Genomic DNA, 22,186 nt, shown 5'->3' with positions numbered 1-22,186 from the left:
TCGTGTGGATCCGAAAGGTTTCTGCTTAGCCTGTCGGCCAGGAAGTTTAGCTTCCCTGGTAGAAACTGAGCTTGAAGGTCCAGATTGCAAGCTAGAGCTGTGTCCCATAGATCCATGGCTAATCTACAAAGGGGGTAGAAATGAGATCCCCCTTGTTTATGTACCACATAACTGTGGTGTTGTCTGTCCGTATTAGTAGTTGTCCTGGTTGTAGGAGATTCCTGAAGGCCAGTAGAGCTTTCTGAACGGCTAACATTTCCTTTAAATTGATATGCAGGTGCTTCTGATCCTTTGTCCAAAGGCCCTGCAGACAGTTTCCCTGAAAATGGGCTCCCCAAGCATAATCCGAGGCGTCCGTGGTTAGAATCTGAGTGGCAGGAGGCAGACAGAAGGGTTTCCCTTTGTTTAGAGTACATGCCCTGGACCACCAAAGAAATTCCTTTTGAAGGCAAGGCAGGACGGAGATCAGTATGTCTCAACTGTGGCAATGCTGAGACGATACACTTTTTAGGTACCACTGTATTTTCCTCATGTGTAGTCTTGCATATGGTACGAGAAGGATGCAGGAGGCCATGTAACCCAAAGCCTGCAGGAATCTCCTTGCAGATAGCGGAGTTAAAGTTGCCAAGGTTTTGAAAGTTGAAGCCAGCTGTAATTGTTTTTCGGATGTCAGAAATGCCATCTGGGTTGTGGTGTTTAGAAGAGCACCCAGAAAAGTTATCTGTTGTGAGGGTGTCAAATTTGACTTTATGTTTACAAAGAATCCCAGGAACTTGAGGAGGTTCTGTACAAATTCTAGATGCTGGAGTAAGACATCCTTGCTGTCTGCCTGAATTAGACAATCGTCCAGATAAGGGTAAATTTGAATTCCCTTGAGTCTGCAGTAAGCTACTACTGGAGCCAGGCATTTGGTGAAGACCCCGAGTGCAGTAGATAATCCAAAGGGCAGCGCAGAGAATTGCAAGCGCCTCGATCCGGCCTTGAACCAGAGGTATTTTCTGCGTTCCTGCCTGATGGGAATGTGTAAATATGCCTCCTTTAAATCCAAAGTTACCATCCATGCATCTTTGGACAGCATTGGAAGTAGCTGCTGTAAAGTAAGCATCTTGAATTTTGGAATCTCTAGAAAGGTGTTCCAAGACTGACAGATCCAGAATGGGTCTCCATGAGTTTTGCTTCCTGGGGACTAGAAAGAGCCTCGAGTAAAAACCTTGTCCCATCTCTGAAAGTGGAACCAGTTCTATGGCTTTCATAGCCAAAAGAGCTTCCACCTGGTTTAAGGCCTCTGTCCATTGAGGTTTTGGAAGGTCTGGCCATCCGCTTGGCCTTGGCAGGGTATGAAAATGGAATTTGTAACCTCTTAAAACCACATCCAGAACACACTTGTCTTGGGTTATACGAGTCCAATTTTGATAAAAAAAAAAAAAGAGTTTTCCTCCGAGAGGGGCTTCCAGGCAAGAAGTTCCTGCAGCCCAACAGAGGGAGTCATTGAGTTTGTTTCCTATGAGTTTGTGACATGTCCTCTCCTCCCCTAGGGGTGGAAGCAGTCCACTGTCTTGGTCTATAAGAAGCTTGTGTTTGAGGCCTTCCTCTGGAGCGTCTATATCTACCCCTCTGAGGCCTGTCTGAAGTGGGAAAGGACCAATTTTTAGAAGGCCAATTTCTGCTAATCTTGGTGGCTGTACTTTTAAGAAATCTTTAACTGTTTGCATGGATTTCGCCTTATCCTCCATCTTTTTAATCACCTCTTCAGCTTTTGATCCAAACAAGACATTATGCTGAACAGGAGCATCCAATAATTTAGCTTTTACTTGTTCTGGCAAATTTTGTTCCTTTAGCCATGCATGCCTTCTAATGACTGTGCCGGAGGCAGAAGCCCTACAAGAAGCCTCCAAGGCATCAAATCCACAGTGTAAACCATGCTTCCCAACTTGCTCAGTGGCATGCAATAAGTCATGTAATTCCTTATCTGCACAGGCAGAAATGGAAGTAAGCTTTTGTTTTAAAACAGACAAGAGAAATTGCTGGTATTTCAGCATATGAAAATTACAGTTTAAAGCCCTAATGGACAAAGTAGCAGAAGTGTACACTTTTTTGCCCCATCTTTCTAAAGATCTAGAATCCTTTTAAGTGGGAATGGGATTTTTGGCAGAAGCGGCCTTAACTCCCTTAGGACCCTGAGAAATGGTTTCAGGGTCAGCAGAAGGGTTCTTGAATAAAAACTGGTGGGAATCAGGAACCCTGTAATATCTATCAGGCTTGACAGGAGCAGGAGGAAGAGAGTCAGGGGTTAAGTTAGTCTCCGAAAAAACATCATCCACAATATCCAAAACAGGAGGAATAGCCAGGGGTCTAATGTTGGGGGAGAACATCCCTTAGTCTTTTCTTAGATTCTGAATACTCCTGTCCTTCCCAGTGGAAATGTTCCCTCATTTCATGCAAAGTTTCCCCAAAAGAGAAATCCTCAGGGGGAGAAGCTGAAGGAATGGATTCCTCAGCATCAGAATCCTCATAAGAAGGGAAAGAATATTCCTGGTCAGAAGAAGAAATTGAAGAAACAGAAGCCTGATCAGAGGAATCATAATAAACATCCTGCCTTGGCCTTTTATCTGGAGGGGGATGTGAACCCCTAATCATAGTAAGTAAATCCTCCGCCATCTTGAATAACTGTTTCTGTGACTTGGGAGCCGGTTCAGAAGAGGCCTGTGTTGCAGTCTTTGATTTAGAAGGAGTCTTTGCCTTTGTCTTTACCTTTATTAGAAGCGGAGTAGGCCTGAAAACCCCTTCAGAAGCCGGTACCTGCACAGCGGCTCCGGACCCATCCGAAGGAGCATTGTCCGAAGGTCCTGCAATAGAAATATTTAAAGGCCTGGTTGGCTCCTCATGAGAGTCCGTTTCGGCCATCTGTTCTGAAATGGCCGACGACAGGGGCTGCTCACTGACGGCGGCCGAACCTGAAGCAGACTCCGCTTGTGCGCTATCATCAGATTTGGACCTCGGAGGCCTGTCTTTATCCTTGCGACGTTTGTGAACTCCGGTAGCCGGAACCGTATCAGAAGACATTTTGTAGCTAAAGCGCCTACCGAAGTAATGAAAAGCAAAATCGTACCTTTGTTTAATTGTACGTTGATTGAATCTAGCACAAAATCGACAACTAGCTACGTCGTGGTCAGGGCCTAAGCAAGGAATACAGTAAGAATGAAAATCCTTATGAGGTATTTGCTTCCCACATGAAATACAATTATTAACTTTTTCTGACATCGGACTGGAGCAAGAAAAAGTTTCCCCAACGGGGTACTTAGCTTTGAGAAGAAAGTCTTCGGACTGAAGTTAATCAGAAAAAATAGTCAGGAGTCAGCCGACTGGCACTTGAACTGCTATCACCGCATGACAAGAAAGACTGGAGAAGATGGCATCGGCTGTCAGCTTTGTACTCCTGGCGCTCTGACGTCAGGGAGCATGGTTGAACAGCTGACGCCGGACCCAGACTTTGGGATTCTGGCCGTCAGAGGACTGCCTGCCGGCAGGGGAGAACCCCACAGTCATGACTGTAGCAGTGAAACACGATGAACATCAGGGGAAACCAGACCTGTTAAGGCCAAAAGATTGCCATGAGGATCATCTTGCTCTTCTACCTCTGTGCTTCCTGATGGAACTTGGGTATGAGGGGTGCAGGAGGGTAAGCAAAGACCAGAGGGCCAAACACTGACCAGAGCATCTCTTAGTGACGGTCCCCTAGGAGGGATCAGGGCAAATAACCTGCTGCATTTGTTGCTGAAGGGGGAAGCAAAAAGGTTGTAGCAGGGCTGACCGCATTTGTGGATGATCATGTTTGCCACCGATTACCACTCATGAGGCATCAGGATAACTCTGCCGAGCCCGTGCACCAGAAAGTTGGACTTTCCCGGAATGTGCATTGCAATTAGGAATCCGTTGTAAGAGATCACCCATTGCCAAACCCTCACTGCTTCTCGGCACTGGTTAAGATATGGTTCCTCCCCATTTACCAATTTAGTATACCATGGACATGCGTCTGTATTGCAATAATCCCTAGAGGGAAAAAGCCCTCAAGTGCTTGTAACACTAGAAGCACCACGCATCTCTAGGACACTGATATACAAAATGGCTCTTGCATCGACCATGTGCCTTGGACCGTGTGATCCAGGTAATGCTCCCCACAACTGGGAGGCATCAGTGGTCAACGTGGCACTGCAGGGAGAAAGTGGTCATCCTTGTTTGACTTCTGAGTGAAGTCACCACAGATGAGGGTCCTTGCACACTCGGACAATTTGACTGGATGATTGAGGGGGTAAAATTGTAAAGACCACTGAGTCGCCAGCATACACTGAAAGATTCTCATAAGTGTGTTGTAGGAATCAAGGTTATTGTGGCAGCCATCGAACCTAATCCTCAAGAGTAGTAGACCTGCTGGGTGTTTTGGAATGTCTAGAACTTGTTTGATATGCAATTGTAAGGTGGACATCCTGTCCAAAGGCAAATAAACAAGACAGTTGGTTGTGTCTAGCCGTGCTCCTAAAAAGCCTGCCAGATCCATGGGCAGTAGCTTTGATTCCTGCATGCGGATCGTGATGCCCAAGGTAGGGGCTAGGTGAAGTAGATATCTACTACTGCAAGCCAGGGACCGTCTGGTTGATGCGGTCAGGAGCCAGTTTAGGTAAGGAAACACATTGAATCCATGCAGCCTCAAGTGAGCTGCTAAACACCCGGGGGGCTATGGTGAAACCAATGGGGAGTACTCTGAACCGATAAGGGACTCCTAGCTGGAAGCAGAGAAACTTTCTGGAGCACCCCTTCATTCTGATACAATTGTGCTCAAGTCAACCTTCAGAAAAAGAAATTATGTCTTACCATAACGTTCCATCTGTATTGTTGATCCTTATTCAGTCATTACGTATGGGTATCTGTTCCAACCTCAGAACCGAGCCGGCCATCTTCCAAGCTCGCGCCAGCTACAAACTCTCAAGCTAAAACTCTTACCCAGAATTCCCCTCTCCCAGTTACCTCAGATTGAGTTTGCAAGTCAAAAGAAGGTAAAGACTACCTCTGGTCAAATGACCAAAAAGAACCGGATGGCGAGATCCACTAGAAGCCACAGGAGGGGGAAGGGGGGGGGTCGTAATGACTGAACAAGCATCAACAATACAGATGGAACGTTATGGTAAGACAACTTCTTTATCGGATATTATCAATCCTCGTTCATTCCTTACGTATGGGACAGAGTCCCCAGCTACCTCTATTCCTGGAAGGACATTCCTGAGCACCATAGAACCAAAAGATGCTCTTCCCTTGGAGGCCAAATCCAATTTGTAATGACTGATAAGGTGTGAGGCGTAGCTCAAGTTGCAGCTGCACAGATGTCATGTAAAGAAGCTCTGGCATGGAAGGCAGCAGAAGTTGCCACCGACCTTGTCGAATGAGCCTTGATGGTAGTTGGCAAAGGAATATTACGTTGTGTATAAATGAATGTCACAAGGTCTTTCAACCATCTAGCCAATGTGACCTGAGCAACAGCACATCCTAATCTAGGTCCAGAATAGGCCAAAAATAACTTGTCTGATTTACGAGGTGCCTTGCTTCTACTTGAGTAGGACTGTGAATATCTAGGATATGTAGGCAATACTCTCCTCTGTTTGAATGTTTGGGGAAGAAAACTGGCAATTCAATGGTTTGATTAACGGACATTTCAGAGATCACTTGGCAGAAAAGAAGAAGGATTAGTTCTCAAAGACACTATCTCTATGAAAAATCAAGTATGGACTCTTGATGCATAAGGCTTGAAGCTCAGAGATACATCTGGCAGAAGTAATGGCGACCAAAAACAAGGTTTTCCATGACAAATTTTGAGGTCGCATGAAGAAGCTGGTTCGAAAGGTGGCAGTGTCAAGAGCCAGTAGAACTAATGACAGGTCCCATGGTTGAACAGGTTCTGTAAAAGGGAGATTCAGACGATTCACACCTTTTATGAAGGTCTTGCATAATTTGTGTGACATGAGAGGAGTGTTGGACACCCTCATGGAAATTAGATATTGCAGCCAAATGAACTCTTAATAGTAGAGGCCGATAGACCAGATTGGAATAGATCGGCTAGATACTCTAGTACTATTGACACTGGTGTTGAAAAAGATCTACTTGCTTTTCTTTCAGCCAACAGGTAAATCTTTTCCACTTGCTTAGATAGGTAATTCTAGTGGCAAACTTATGAGATGCAATAAGAATGTCCCGTACTGGCACAGAAAGATCATTCTGTCTGGCAATCAAGGGAATTGGAGGAGCCAAGCTGTGACCTCCAGGCTGTCCAAGTTGAGATGAATAAGATTCTGCGGATGGGAGATCAACCCCGGGGTTGGATGGAGGATCCATGGTTGATCTAGCAGGTGAGGCCAAACGAAGGGGAACCAAATTAGATGAGGCCAATATGGTGGTAGGAGGATCACCTTGCTCCTCAACCGACGGGCTTTCTTCAGAAACTGGGGAATGAGGGGAAGAGGTGGAAAAGCATAAAGAAAACCAGAGGGCAAATCGTAGACTAGAGCGTCCCTGGGCGACTGTCGGAGGGGGAAATCAGGGCAAAGTAGTTGCTGCATCTGTAGTTGGTCGGGGATGCAAAGAGGACGCAGCAAGGACAGCCCCAGCGGTGGAAGATCACTGCTATCGAGGGATTCGGGGACCACTCGTGAGGTTGTAGAATGCACCTGCTGAGTCTGTCTGCTATCACGTTGGAACTCCCGGGAATGTGCGTCGATAGAAGAAAAAATAAAAAAGAAGTTATGTACTCACCATAACATTCCATCGGAGTAGGTAACTTCATTTGTCTGCAGCCTGTGGGTATCGGATCAGAGCCGGCAGCTTTCCAAGCTAATAGATCAGAGCTCCAAGCTCCTCCCCCTATCCATAATGCCCTGCCATCTTCTTCTAACCCTCAGATCGAGTTTGCCAAAGGACAATAAGGAATTCCATAACCTAGGAGTGGTTCCAAACTGTTACAATGACATCCATGAAAGGAAGCAATATCCTGACTCTTAGATAACGAACTAAGGGTGCGGGGGATGGAGGGCGGGTCGGTTGCAGACAAATGAAGTTACCTACTCAGATGGAACGTTATGGTGAGTACATAACTTCTTTATCTGAAGTAGTTAACTTCATTTGCTCTGCAACCTGTGGGACAGAGTCCCCAGCTACCAACAACTTGGGAGGCCCTTATGGAAGGATATTCCGGAGCACTGCTGAGCCAAACTATGCACGTCCTCTGGAGATAAAAATCGAATTTGTAGTGTGTAATAAAGGTATGAGAGGAAGCCCAAGTAGCTGCCGAGCAAATGTCATCCAAGCAAACCTTTGACCAGAAGGCAGCAGAAGAGGCCATGGATAGGGTAAAATGGGCTCGTACTCTCAGGGGCTCAGGACGACCAGAGCTTTTGTAAGCTAGGAGAATGCACTGTGAAATCCATCCAGCTAAGGTTACCTTAGTAACTGGCTTGCCCAGAAAAGATTTTGCAAAGGAAACAAAAAGTTTGTCAGATTTTCGAAGATCTGCGGTTCTATTTACGTAAAAGCGTAACTGTCTGTGAACATCCAGACAATGAAGTCTGTATTCTCCTTTATTTTGGAAATTTGGAAAGAAAACAGGCAGATTAATGGTCTGGTTGATGTTGACTTCCGAAGCCACCTTGGGAAGAAGGAGGTATTAGTCCTGAGGGAGACCCTATCTTTATGAAAAATGCTATAGGGAGGTTTACTGCAAAGAGCATGAAGCTCTGATATTCTTCTCGCAGAAGTAATGGCAATCAGAAAAGCAGTTTTCCATGATACACATTTCAAATCTACTGAAGCTGCGGGCTCAAAGGGGGGGGCCCAGTCAGAGTTTGAAGAACTAGGGTAAGATCCCTTGGGGGAACTGGATCTTTAATGGGTGGTCTTAAAAAGGTTCCTTTCAAGAAAGTCTTGCATATTTTGGAGGATGCTAGCAGCCCCGAGTTGTTACCAACATGGTAGTGGGAGATAGCTGCCAACTGAACTTTAATAGTAGAAGCACTGGCTCCTTAATCAAAGGTATGTGAAAAGAAAGCCTAGGACTGCTGGAATCGGAGCCGTAAAAGGATCTAAGTTCCTGTGCTCCGCACAGATCGAGAAACGTTTCCATTTACTGTTGTAGATCTTCCTGGTGGATGGTTTATGGGCGGCCACCAGGATGGCTTTAACAGAAGATGATATACCGGGAGTCCTAGCCATCAAGGGAACTGGATCAACCAAGTTGACAGCTTCAGGTAGCCCAGATTGGGGGGGGTCTTCAATCCTAATGGGTGAGAGATCAAATCCAGTTTGGGATCCAAAATCCAAAGGAGGATGTACTTTATGAGACCATAGGTAAGGGAACCCGGTTTGGCGAGGCCAGAATGGGGCTATGAGGATAATTGTGCTCCCCAACAGACGAGCTTTCTGCAAGAATTTTGTCATCAAGGGAAGAGGAGGATAAGCATACAGAAGACCGGATGGCCAAGCACGAACTAGAGCGTCTCTGGGGGTTTCGCCCTGGTGGGGGAATTAGAGAGAAGAATTCGCTGCACTTTGCGTTCGAAGGCGAGGCGAAGAGATTGCAGCAAGGTTGACCCCATTGGAGAAAGATTATCGCTACAGCAGGGTTCAGAGACCACTCGTAAGGTGAGGATCGTCCGACTCAACCTGCCAGCTAAGATGTTTGACCGACCCGGTATGTGCGTTGCTATGAGAAAGCGGTTGGTGGATATCGCCTGTTCCTATACTCTCATTGCCTCCCTGCAAAGTGGATAGGATCTGGTTCCCCCCTGTTTATGTACCAGACTACCGCCATGTTGTCTGTTTGAAGTGCAATAGCTCCTGGAGGGAGAAGGGGATGGAGATGGAGAGCTTGCAACGCTAGAAGCATCGCCCTCATCTCCAGGACGTTGATATGCAGTGAGGTCTCTGAAAGTCCACGTGCCTTGAACGGATCTGCCCATGCAATGCCCCCCCCCCCACCCGAGGAGAGAAGCACCCGTGGTCACAGTGACTTGGGGAGGGGGTATAACAAAGGGGCGGCCTTCTCGAAGGTCTCTGGAATGAAGCCACCAAAGAAACGATTCCCTGCAAATCCTGGTGAGAGGAATAGGTGTGGTCAGGGGTTGACAGAGGATGTACCATTGTACTTGTAACGTCCATTGAAGGATTCTCATCTTGAGGCGAGCAAAGGGGGATAGATTGATGGCCGCTGCCATAGATCCCAGGGCCCTCAGGACTAGTTCCACTGGTGGGGCTGAGGATCGTAAGAGATCTAGAATGTGAAGGCTCAGACTGCGAAGCCTGTCCGTGGTAAGAAAGCCTCTGGACTGAGTAGTGTTTATCCTAGCCCCTATGAATTCCAAAATCTGAGTGGGTTGAAGGGAGGATTTCTGGAGATTTATCGTGATCCCTAGGTGGTGGGCAAGGCATAAAAAGTAGTCCCTGCCTGAGCAGAGCTGATGCCTGGTGGGGGCGGTTAGGAGCCAGTCGTCCAGGTATGGAAAGACCTGTACTCCCTGAACCCTCAGGTGGGCCCCTACAACTGCCATGACCTTGGTGAACACCCTGGGGGCGGTGGTGAGACTGAAGGGTAGGACCCTGAACTGATAATGGCCGTCTCCCAGCCGAAAGCGGAGGAACCTCCTGGATGGTCTGTCCATCAAAATGTGGTAGTACGCATCCTTGAGGTCTACTGAGCACATCCAGTCGTTCTCCTGTAGAAGTGGGAGAATGGATTGAATAGTGACCATCCGGAACTTTTCCTTGGCAATTGACAGGTCGAGGATGGGTCATAAGTCACTCTTTTTTGGCACCAGAAAGAACCTGGAGTAAAAGCCTGATCCGGATTAAAATTGGACGAGGAAAGTAAAGTAGTGAGAAATGCTTAACTAACCAACTCCTTGAGAGGCACAGCCCTATATCCAGCAGTGAGAACATCTTAAATCATATCCAACAGAAGGCATCGTGCATGTAGTGAACTGGTATCATACCCCCCCCCCCCCAAACATACACTTCACAATTTGATGGAATAATTCTACCCATAATTCAAATGATTATTTTCAAAAGTGAATCATTGTACACTATGTGGCCAGGTTTGCCAGGGAATCCCTTATCAGTAACACTACTGCATTGCCATCAAGGCACTTAAAAGCCCAAACACAACTCAAAGCTATACACCAAGTAACTGCCTAGATCAGACTCCCATCAGCTGCCAGTTATTACCTCTACTAGACCAGACTCCCATCAGCTGCCAGTCATTACCTCTACTAGACCATTCTAATCTGGCAGAAAGTACAGTTTTGTACCTACCATAAATGTAGATGTTAGAGTGCTAATACAGCTGCAGTCATAACAGATGGGTTCTCCTGCAGTCAGGCGGGTCCTCGGTTGGCCGAATTCCAAAGTCTAGGTCCGGCGTCGGTTGTCGTCGCTTCTTCCCTGACGTCAGTTCGACAGGGGTACAAAAGAACCAGCCGACGCCATTTTCTTCAGTTTTTCTTGCCCCAGATGTCAGGTGCCCCCAGAAGGAAGACAATAGATAAATTTATGTAATAATGCAGTGCAATATAATCAAAAAACAGTAGTTGCAAGCAAATACACCATAAATGAATACCCCAATCTAGTTGTATGAGGAGGCGTTAGCCAATAGGCCTGTCCCAAGAGGGGAAGGAGGGAGGGAAACCTGGACTGCAGCTGTATTAGCACTCGAACATCTACATTTATGGTAGGTACAAAACTGTACTATGTTCATCGTGCATACAGCTGCAGTCATAACAGATGGGTAGAATCCCAAAGCTAAAAAAGGGGTGGTAGGCACTAGGTGGAACAAGGAGGAGCCAGGATGCCCTGCAAGACTGCAGTGGCAAAGCCTGCTATAGTTTTGGAGTATAATGGTAGGTGGTAGTGCTTGGAGAAGGTATGCACAGAACTCCAAGTGGCTGCTTCCAAAATATCTTTGGTAGGAACTCCTCTGAGGAAAGCTGCAGAGGTAGCTGTGGCCCTTGTGGAGTGAGATCTGATGCCTGCAGGCACAGTTTTACCATGAAAAGAGTAACAAAAGCGTATGCAGTGGGCTATCCATTTTGAGATTGTCTGTTTGGAAATTGGCTTCCCTTGAGCTCCTATAGCATAGGACACAGAGTTGTTCTGATTTTCTGAAAGGCTTTGTTCTGTCCAAATAATAACGTAGCTGTCTGTGGATGTCCAAGGAATGCAGTAGTCTCTTCCCCTTTGTTTTGAGGATTAGGGTAAAAAGTAGGTAAGTGAATAGCCCGATTCAAAGCTACCCTGGATACCACCTTTGGCATAAAGGACGGACTGGTTCGTAAGGAAACTCTGTCCTGATGGAAAATTATGAAAGGCTGCACAGACATGAGGGCTTGTAGTTCCGATACCCTGCGAGCTGAGGTGATAGCCAGAAGGAAGGCTGTTTTCCAGGACAAATATTGCAAATCTGTTGAGGTAGCTGGCTCAAAAGGAGGTAAGGTCAGCTTTTCTAAAATGAAATTGTGGTCCCAAGCAGGTATTGGTTGTTTCCTTGAGGGTTTTATATTCTTAGCCCCTCTGAGGAACTGCCTTAAGAGGGGATGAGAGAATTAATGAGGATCAGTGTTGTATTCTGCAGAAATGGCAGAGACATGGATTTTGATGGAGAAGAATGAAAGTCCACTGCTTAGCAGCTCCGCTAGGTACTGTAATAGGAGGTAAATTCAGTATTCCAGGATTCTGGCCCTTTTTCTCATTCCAGGCACAAATTCGCTTCCATTTTGCCGAGTAAGCTTTTCTAGTAGAAGGCCTTCTGGCCTCCAAAATGACATCCTGCACCTCCTTGGAGAGTAGGGTCTGTTGTGAAGTTAAGGAATCTTCCATGCGGCCAGATTGAGTGTTTTCAGCTGACTGAAGAGTTTTGAAGCTGTGCTGAGTCAGAAGAGGCATTAGAGGTAAGGTCCATGGTGGGGAATGCATCAGGCTCCTCAGGAGTGGGTACCAGTGCTGTCTTGGCCAGTCTGGAGCAATGAGAATAATTTTTGGTCTGCCTGCTTTGGTCTTTAATAGAACTTTGGGCAGCAGAGGAAGAGGTGGAAAGGCATAAACTGTCATTGTTGTCCAACTGAAAGAGCGTCCACTCTCCATGCCTGTGGATGAAAAGTCCTTGAGCAGAATTTTGTCAATTGGCGATTTTTGTGGGAGGCAAAGAGATCCATGTCCGGCCTTCCCCATGCTTGAATTATTTCTGTAAAAACTTGAGGGTGCAACTTCCATTCGTGTGGGTCTGTCATATTTCTGCTTAGGTTGTCTGCCAGTGTGTTTTCCTTGCCTGGCAAGTACTGTGCTTGAAGCTCGATTTGTAATTCCAGAGCCATGTTCCAAAGTGACATGGCCAGCCTGCATAGGGGGTATGAATGGGTTCCTCCCTGTTTGTTTATGTACCACATTACTGTGGTGTTGTCTGTCCTTATCAGTAGTTGGCCTGGATGCAGAAGGTCTTTGAAAGCCATAATAGCATTTATTACTGCTAGCATTTCCTTTTGATTGATGTGTAGGTGCTTTTTGGGACCATTTGCCCTGAATGCACCGATCTATCACGTGTGCCCCCCAGGCGTAGTCCGAGGCGTCTGTTGGGATGACTTGATTTGCTTGGGGCTTGCAGAGTGGGAGATCTGTGTTTCTTTGGCATGCTTGAGCCCACCACAGAAATTCCTTTTGAAGACATGGAATCGGTATTATTGTTTCCAAACTGTGTTGAGACCATAGGTTTTTCAGGTACCATTGAAGTTTCCTCATATGCAGCTTTGCACATGGGATTAGAAGGATGCAAGATGCCATGAATCCCAGAGCCTGCAGGATTTTCCTTGCAGTCAGCCTGGTGAAATTTGCTAGTTTTCCGAAGTATTGAGTCAGTTGCCCCTGTTTCTCTGGCATGAGGTAAGCCATCTGGGTGTCCAAGTTGGCACCCAGGAAAATTATATTTTGTGAGGGTATTAGCCTGGATTTCTTTTTGTTGACTGTGTACCCCAGACCATTCAACAATATTATTACAAAAGCCAGATGTTTCAGAAGTATGTGCTTGCTGTTCTCTTGGATCAGGCAGTCGTCCAAATATGGGTATATTTGTATCCCTTGAAGTCTGCAGTAGGCAATTACTGATGCCAGGCATTTTGTGAATACTCTGGGCGCAGTAGATAAGCCAAAGGGCAATGCAGAGAATTGATAATGGATTGAACCTGCAAGAAATCTGAGGTATCTTCTGCAATTTTGTCTGATTGGGACATGCAGGTATGCCTCCTTGAGATCCAATGTTACCAGCCAAGACTCCTTGCCCAGCATGGGAAGAAGCTGCTGTAATGTGAGTATCTTGAATTTTGGCACAAGTAAAAGTGTGTTTAGGATGGAGAGGTCCAAAATAGGTCTCCAATCTTTCCCCTTCCTTGGTACCAGGAATAGTCTGGAATAAAAACCTTGACCTTGTTCTTGAGTAGATAACCTCTTGAATAGCTTTCATGTCCATTAGATCTGAAATTTGTCTTTGTGCCTCTGCCCTTTTGATTGTGTGGCAGGTTTGGCATGCCTCTCTTTTGTGGAAGGATGTGAAAATGGAATCTGTAGCCTCCGTTTATAATGTCCAGGATCCATTTGTCTTTTGTGACAATATGCCATTTTTCGAAAATAATGCCAGTTTTCCGCCTAAGGGTGCTGCCATTTGAGCCTTGCTTGGCATGCAAAGGGGAAAGTCATTGGGTTTGCTTTCTGAATGGCTGTGAACTATCCTCACCACCTCTTTGTGTAGGAGCTTGCCATTGTCTGCCTCTAAACGATCCTTGAGCTTGGCCCCTGCCCCTCGGGCGCCTGTATCTACCTCTTTGGGGTCTGTCCGTGGCTGGAAAGGAACAATTTTTGGAAGGCCAATTTCTACTGAAACGCGGAGGTTGTACCTGTAGAAAATCTTTCACCGTTTGCATTGATTTAGCCTTTTCCTCCATTTTCTTTAATACTTCCTCAGCTTTAACACCAAATAATACATCTTTTTGTAGAGGGGCATCTAGTAATTTAGCTTTGACATGATCTGGTAAGGTTTGCTCCTTGAGCCAGGCATGTCTAGGTATGACTGATCCTGTAACAGCAGCTCTACAGGAGGCATCTAGAGCATCAAAACTACATTGCAAGGTATGTTTACCCACTTGGTCTGCACTATGCATCAAATCCTGCAACTCCTTAAGTCTGGTCGTTCAGGTTGTGACATTTTGCTTCTCAACTGGGATAACAGATAAGTACAGTTTTGGACCTACCATAAATGTAGATGTCCGATAGATATGCAACTGCAGTCCTGACATATGGGTTGTCCTGCCTCAGGCAGCCCTTCGGTCGGCCGGATTCCAAAGTCTGGGTCCGGCTTCGGCTGATGTCGCTGCCTCCTCCCTGACATCATAAAGGCATCCGCTGACGCCATCTTCTTCAGTGTTTCTTGCCCCAGATGCCAGGTGCCCTCCAAGGAAGGCTAAATTTTGTGAATGGATAAGCAAAAAATTCCAGACATGCACAACAGTAATAAACAGATACACCATAACAGATATCCCCAGCTAAAAAGGAGAGGGGGAATGGACCCAAGGAAAAAAGCAGAGGGGTAGGAGGGAAGGAAAACCTGACTGCAGTTGCATATCTATCGGACATCTACATTTATGGTAGGTACAAAACTGTACTGTCCTTCAAGAATGCAACTGCAGTCCTGACATATGGGTTGAATACCATAGCCAAGCTGGGGGTGGTAGGATCTAAGCAAGGGATGGTGTAGCTAAAAGACCCTGCAGGACTGCAGAAGCAAAGCCTGCTCGGGATCTGGAGTATAAAGGCAGGTTGTAGTGTTTGGTAAATGTATGCATGGAGCTCCATGTAGCAGCCTCTAGAATGTCCTTTGTAGCCACTCCTCTTAGAAAGGCTGTGGATGTGGCTATAGCTCTGGTTGAGTGTGGCCTAATATTGGCTGGCACACCCTTTCCATGGAAGGAGTAACAGAATCTGATGCAGTATCCAATCCATTTTGAAATTATTTGTTTGGAGACTGCCTTTCCTTGCACTCCGGCAACATAGGCTACAAATAGTTGGTCAGACTTCCTGGTGGTCTTTGTTCTGTCCAAGTAGTAGCGTAATTGTCTGTGTATGTCTAAAGTATGCAGCAGCTTTTCCCCTTTAGAGGATTGGGAAAGAAAGTAGGCAGGTGAATTGCTTGATTTAGAGACACCCTGGATATCACTTTTGGCATGAATGAAGGATTGGTCCTTAGAGAAACTCTGTCCTGATGAAAAATGAGAAAGGGAGGTACTGCCATGAGGGCCTGTATCTCCGAGACTCTTCTTGCTGAAGTAACTGCCAACAGGAAGACAGTTTTCCAGGAGAGAAATTGCATTTCTGAAGATGCTGCTGGTTCAAAAGGAGGAAGAGTTAATTTTTCCAAGACGTAGTTGAGGTCCCATGCAGGAACTGGTGGTTTTCTGGGAGGTTTGATATTCTTTATCCCTCTTAGAAACTGTCTTAGCAAGGGATGCGAAAACACAGGTGGGTCACAGTTTTAATTTGCTGAGATTGCTGAAGCGTGAATTTTAATGGAAGAATATGAGGGGCCACTATGAAACATTTCTGCCAAGTATTCTAATATCCGAGGTATGCTCATCACTGATGCATCCTGGCCCTTTTTGGCATTCCAGATGATGAATCTCTTCCACTCGGCCGAATAGGTTTTTCTGGTGGAAGGTCTGCGTGCTTCCAGAAAGATTTCCTGAACCTTTTCGGAGAGGGGGACATGGGTCAAAGTCATGGAACCCTCCAAGCTGTCAGTTGTAATGTTTGCAGGTTTTGATGAACAGTCCTGTAATTGTGTTGAGTTAGGAGCAGAGGCCACTGGGGCAAGGGCCACGGTTTGGTGCGAGTTATGCTCAGTAGCAAGGGATACCAATGCTGCCTCGGCCAGTCTGGAGCTATCAATATTCCTTTTGTTGCTCTGCTTTGATCTTCAGTAACACCTTGGTCAGTAATGGTAGAGGAGGGAATGCATAGATTTTAGGGTATTCCAGCTGAAGGAGAGAGCATCCGTTCTCCAGGCTAGAGGATGGTGTGTCCTTGAGCAGAACCTGTCCAGGTGGTGATTGAGATGAGAAGCAAAGAGATCTATGTCCGGTCTTCCCCATGCAGTTATTTGTGAGAAAATGTGTGGATGCAGCATCCATTCGTGTGGATCCACGAAATTTCTGCTCAACCTGTCCGCCAGAACATTGTCCTTGCCCGGAACAAACTGGGATTGCAAATGGATGTTCAATTTCAGGGACTTTTCCCAAAGAGCTATTGTTAGTTTGCAGAGGGGATATGAGCGAGTGCCTCCTTGTTTGTTTATATACCACATGACAGTGGTGTTGTCTGTCCTTATTAGCAGATGGCCTTGTTGAAGAGATTTTCCAAAGGCTTCTATTGCATGCATCACTGCCAACATCTCTTTTTGATTTATGTGCAGAGGCATTTCCGTGGGAGTCCACTGACCTTGAATGCATCTGTCCTCCATGTGTGCCCCCCATCCATGATCTGAGGCATCTGTTGTAATGGTTTGACTTGCTTGAACTTTGTTGAAAGGCATGCCTTTGTTTAAATGGCTTGCTTGAGCCCACCACAAAAATTCCCTTTGCAGGCATGGAATGAGTGGTATTACGTCTTCTAGGTTGTGGCTGTGTGGAGACCATAAGCTTTTTAGGTACCATTGTAGCTTTCTCATGTGTAGTCTTGCCAGAGGGATCAGAAGAATGCAAGATGCCATGAAACCCAGGGCCTGCAGGATCTTCCTTGCGGTCAGCTGGGTAAGTTTTGCTAGGCTTTTGAAGTAATCTGGTAAATGCTGTTTCTCCTCTGTGAGGAAAGCCATTTGTGATTGTGTGTCCAGTTTTGCTCCTAGAAAAATAATCTTTTGGGATGGCAATAGTCTTGACTTTTGAATGATGACTGTGTATCCCAAAGCCTGTAGCAACTGAATGACATAGTCCAGTTTTTTATCAAGGTTTGTTTGCTGTCCGCTTGTATGAGGCAGTCGTCCAGGTAAGGGTATATTTGAATCCCCTGGAGTCTGCAATGTGCAACTACTGATGCCAGGCATTTCGTGAATACTCTGGGCGCAGTAGATAAGCCAAACGGCAATGCTGAGAATTGATAATGCTCTGTTCCTGCAAGAAATCTGAGGTATCTTCTGCAGCTGTCTGATTGGGACATAATGCAGGTATGCCTCCTTGAGGTCCAGAGTAACCAGCCAAGACCCCTTGCCCAGCATGGGAAGGAGTTGCTGTAACGTCAGCATTTTGAATTTTGGCACAATGAGAAAGGTGTTTAGAACGGACAAGTACAGTATAGGCCTCCATTGCTTTTCTTTTCTTGGAACAAGGAACAGTCTTGAATAGAATCCCTGGCCTTGTTCCTGAGGAGGAACCTTTTCTATAGCTTTTATTTGTAACAGCTTTGAAACTTGTAAGAGAGCCTCTGCCCTTTGATTTTGTGGCAGGTTTGGCATGCCTTGTCTTGTTGGTAAGGTGTGGAAGTGGAACCTGTAACCTCTGTCTATTATGTCCAGAATCCATTTGTCCTTGGTTAAAATGTGCCAGTTCTTTGAGAATAAGGATAATTTTCCGCCTAGAGGTGCTTCTCTTTGAGCCTTGGTAGGCGGAGTGGAAGTCAAGTCATTGTGATTGTCCCTGTGGTGCAGGTGAACTCCCTGCGCCACTTCTCTGATTTGGTGGTTGCCATTGGCGGCCCCTGTAGGAGCCTCGGTATTGCCCTCTACCTCGAGCACGCCAGTTTTTTCCCCCTTTGAAACTTGTCCGAGTCTGGAAAGGACTAATTCTTTGAAGGCCAATTCCTGCTGAATCTGGGAGGCTGAACCTGGAGGAAATCTTTGACAGTCTGTACTGATTTTGCCTTTTCCTCCATAGACTTCAACACATCCTGTGCATTAGCACCGAAAAGCTTCAGTTTTTCCAGAGGTGCATCCAGGAGCTTAACTTTAACATGGTCTGGCAGTGGCTGTTCTTTCAACCAAGCATGTCTACGTATAACGGCCCCTGTCATGGCTGCCCTACATGAAGCTTCCAAAGCATCATAACCACACTGAAGAAAATGATTGCTAACCTGCTGAGTATTATGAACCAAATCCTGCAATGCCTTTCTATCTATAGGCTCAGGAGAGGCTAACTTTTTCTGCAAATCATCCATTAAGTAATCCTGGTACTGAAACATATGAAAAAGGCAGTTGAGTGACCTCATGGCAAGGGTGGAAGAGGTATAAACTTTTTTGCCCCATCTCTCCAGGGACCTAGCTTCCCTGTCAGCGGGCAGAGGGTTTTTGGCCGAGGAAGTAGCCACTCCTTTCGGGCCCTATGAAATAGTTTCTAGATCCACAGAGTGGGCCTTAAAGAGATGCTTATGGGTTTCAGGGACCCTGTAATATCAGTCAGGCTTGACAGGAGCAAGAGGGAGAGAATCAGGCGAAGCACTGGAGTCTGAGTATACATCAAGGACATCCAACACTGGAGGAATAGCTAAAGGTCTGTGTTGGGGTAGCTTAAGGAAGGTACGTAGCCTTTTCCTGGAGTCAGAAAATTCCTGACCCTGCCACTGAAAATGTTCGCTCATGGAGTGGAGAACTTCACCAAAAGAAATATCCTCTGGAGGGGAGGCAGAGGGAATTGAATCCTCAGCATCAGAGTCCTCATAGGCCTGGAAGGATTCTTCCTGGGTATCCGAGTGCTCTGAATCCCCAGAGGCTTCATCTGAAGAGAGGGTGTCTGCTCAGTTCTAGGCCTTTTATCTGCAGGCAGCTGAGAACCTCTGTCTGGGTGCGGCTGAGAACCCCTGATAAGAGAGATTAGATCTGCAGCAAGAGTCATGAGGGGCCCTGAGAAGTAGATTTAGGATGGGCCTTGGCCTGGCTGGCAGCCTTAGCACGTGCAAAGGCCTTGACGGACATGGATACCGGAGGCCTAGCTGCCCCATGTGCAGGGGTAACCTTGTCCACAGGAATGGTGTTGGGTAAATCTAGAGCTTCGGTTTCTGGAGGAAAATCAACAACCGGCACCGTTGAAATCTCCGGGACCGAAGAACACGTTAAAGCGGTGTCGTCGGCCTGGGGCAGTTGAATTACCGCCCGGCGGGACCGATGCGTGTGGAGGGCTTAGGCGTGGTATCTGTGGGACGACGCGGGCCGAGGATGTCGGTCCCGTCCTGGTCCTTTTTGGTAGACTGTGCTGTCGGTTGTTCCGACGGCATGATATAAGCGAAAGATTCGCCAAAAAAGTCTTCGGCAAATTCTGCCCGATGCCTGAGTGTGCGCTTATTAAAGCAAGCACAGGCCGAGACGTCGTGGTCTGGGCCCAGGCAAGGGAGGCAGTAAGAATGGAAGTCCTTATGAGGTATTTGTTTACCACAAGACAAACAATTAACTTTTTCAATTTTTTCTGACATCGGCTGAGGCAAGAAAAAATGTTCCCCAACGGGGTACTTCGCTTTTAGATGACTTCGGTAACTGAAAACACACGAGCTGACCGACCGTCACTTGCGAACTGCTTCTGCTTCAGGCTCCGCGCGGCAAGAAAGACCAAGAAGATGGCGTCGGCGGATGCCTTTATACTCCAGCCGCTCTGACGTCGGGGAGGAGGCGACAGTCGACGCCGGACCCAGACTTTGGAATCCGGCCGACCGAAGGGCTGCCTGAGGCAGGACAACCCATATGTCAGGACTGCAGTTGCATTCTTGAAGGACATCTGTTGGTACTTTAACATATGGAACTGGCAGTTTAATGCCCTCATGGTTAAGGTGGCCGAGGTGTATACCTTTTTTCCCCACCTTTCTAAAGCTCTGGAATCTCTCTCCGAAGGTAATGGATTTTTAGCAGTGGAGGCCTCAATTCCCTTGGGGCCCTGTGAGATAGTTTCTGGGTCAGCCGCATGGCTTCTGTATAAGAATTGGTGTGAGTCAGGAACCCGGTAGTACCCGTCAGGCTTGACTGGGGCTGGAGGTAGAGTCTCTGGGTTAAGGCAGGCCTCCGAATACATATCCTCTAGTATGTCTAAGACAGGAGGTATAGCCAGAGGCCTGTGCTGAGGGAACAAGAGAAAATCCCTAAGCCTTTTCTTGGAATCAGAGTACTCTTGGCCTTCCCAGTGGAAGTGTTCCCTCAAGGTATGCAAGGTTTCCACAAAAGAGTAATCCTCAGGGGGGGGGGGGGCAGAGGGAATGGACTCCTCTGCATCAGAATCTTCAAAAGGGGAATAAGAATGTTCCTGTTCAGAGTGCTCTGAAATAATGGAGGCCTGGTCCGAGGAGGGGGATTCTTCCTCCACTCTGGGCCTTTTGTCCGGGGGGGGGGGGTGTGAACCCCTAATAAGAGTAATTAAATCCTCAGCCATTTTAAGCATCTGCTTTTTAGGCATGGGGCCTGGAGAAGGGCTCTGAGTAGCTTGTCTCTTAGAATGCAAGGCTGCTTTAGACTTAGTGAAAGCCTTGATGGAAAAAGAAGAGGAAGGCCTGAAGACACCTTGAGAGGAGGCAGACCTGTCTACAGTCTGAGTTTCACCGCCTAGAGTGGCTTTGGTATCTGTAGTCGGGGTGTGGGGGCCAAGGAGCCTGCAACCTCGGGCACAGGAGACACCGCCAATGAAGTGTCGTCGGTAGGCAGGGGCTGCGTAGGCGCCTCGCTGAGAACCGGACCACCTGTAGTCGGCTTTGGCGTGGTGTCGGTAGAGGCCGCGGACCTCGTGTGTCGGTCCTTATCTTTGCGTCTTTTAGTCAAAACTGGAGTCTGAGTATCAGACGACATAATGTAGTTAATTTTTTTGCCAAAATAGTGCTGGGCGAACTCCGCCCGACGCTTAATGGTGCGTTTGTTGAATGTAGCACAAAAACGACAGACCGAGATGTCGTGGTATTTGCTTCCCACATGAAATACAATTATTAACTTTGTCTGACATCGGTCTGAGGCAAGAAAAGTTTCCCCAATGGGGTACTTGGCTTTCAAGAAGATTTTGGTTGCAAAATTTTCGTAATTTCAGGAGCTGGCCGACCGGCACTTGCGAACTGCTTCTGCTTCGGGCACCACGCGGCAAGAAAGACTGAAGAAAATGGCGTCGGCTGGTTCTTTTGTACCCCTGTCGCACTGACGTCAGGGAAGAAGAGACGACAACCGACACCGGACCTAGACTTTGGAATTCGGCCGACTGAGGACCTGCCTGACGGCAGGAGAACACATCTGTTATGACTGCAGCTGTATGCACGATGAACATCCACCTCCTGATTAGTTCCTGGAGACTGCCACAGAAGGCCTAAAATGCCCCACAACAGTTTCACTCTTAGTATATGGGATGCCCTTTCTAAAAGGGCCAGGAAAATCACCATCTTCTAGATGTTCAAGAAAGCCCTCAAAATAATTCTCCAACAAACAAGTTTTTCGCAATGTCTCTAGAATCACTCAACCTATTAAAATCTGGTACGTCGCACGCACTTAAATATATGTGCCATTTGACTTTTCTCATTTCTTCCCAGAATGACTTTGCATCTTACACACCTCTCTGCTGAGAGGACCATCTCCAAACCATTGTTTTCCCTTCATATATTTAAATCTGTTCAACCTTTGTGGGAACTCTGCTTTACACCCAGTATGAATCAATTCTGTAAAGCTGACAGGGAATGTTATTCTTGTATATCTTCTATCCCATCCTATCTTTACTAATTTCATGACTTCAAATGGATGTATACATCACATGCTAACACTCTATCAACATTAAGTCAAGCCTACTGTAGTCTGCTTCTCTGAAATGAATACAGTAGAGAGTAGAGTATCCGAACGTGAATTATCTGAACCAGCCTTCTAAAGTTTTTTTGTAGGAAAAAAATATGTAAACATTATACGTATTTACTTGAGCATGTTTTTTTGAGCTTGTAGCCAGCTCGAGTGTGAAAAATATTCTTCTCTATCCACTGCGCTGAATAGTTGAAAAGTGTATTCCTGCATGCAAGAAAAAAAAAATCTTTTTTTTTTTTTAATCCGGTTCAGTTATTGGTTTAACTGAATTACCCTAGGTCCCAATTAGTTTGGGTAATCGACTACTGTACATTTACATCTATCATTCACATA

General features: G+C 46.5%; 1 protein-coding gene across 1 annotated transcript in view; it reads right to left on the bottom strand.

Moving 5' to 3' along the window:
* FKBP4 (FKBP prolyl isomerase 4) overlaps nt 1–22,186 on the bottom strand; it is a 514,476-nt gene that overhangs the window by 394,498 nt on the left and 97,792 nt on the right. The window lies entirely within an intron of this gene.

Source organism: Protopterus annectens, chromosome 11.part0 (assembly GCF_019279795.1).
Source record: "Protopterus annectens isolate FY-2018-M chromosome 11.part0, PAN1.0, whole genome shotgun sequence".
NCBI classification, from domain to species: domain Eukaryota; kingdom Metazoa; phylum Chordata; order Ceratodontiformes; family Protopteridae; genus Protopterus; species Protopterus annectens.
This window is presented reverse-complemented; position numbering and strand designations above follow the sequence as displayed.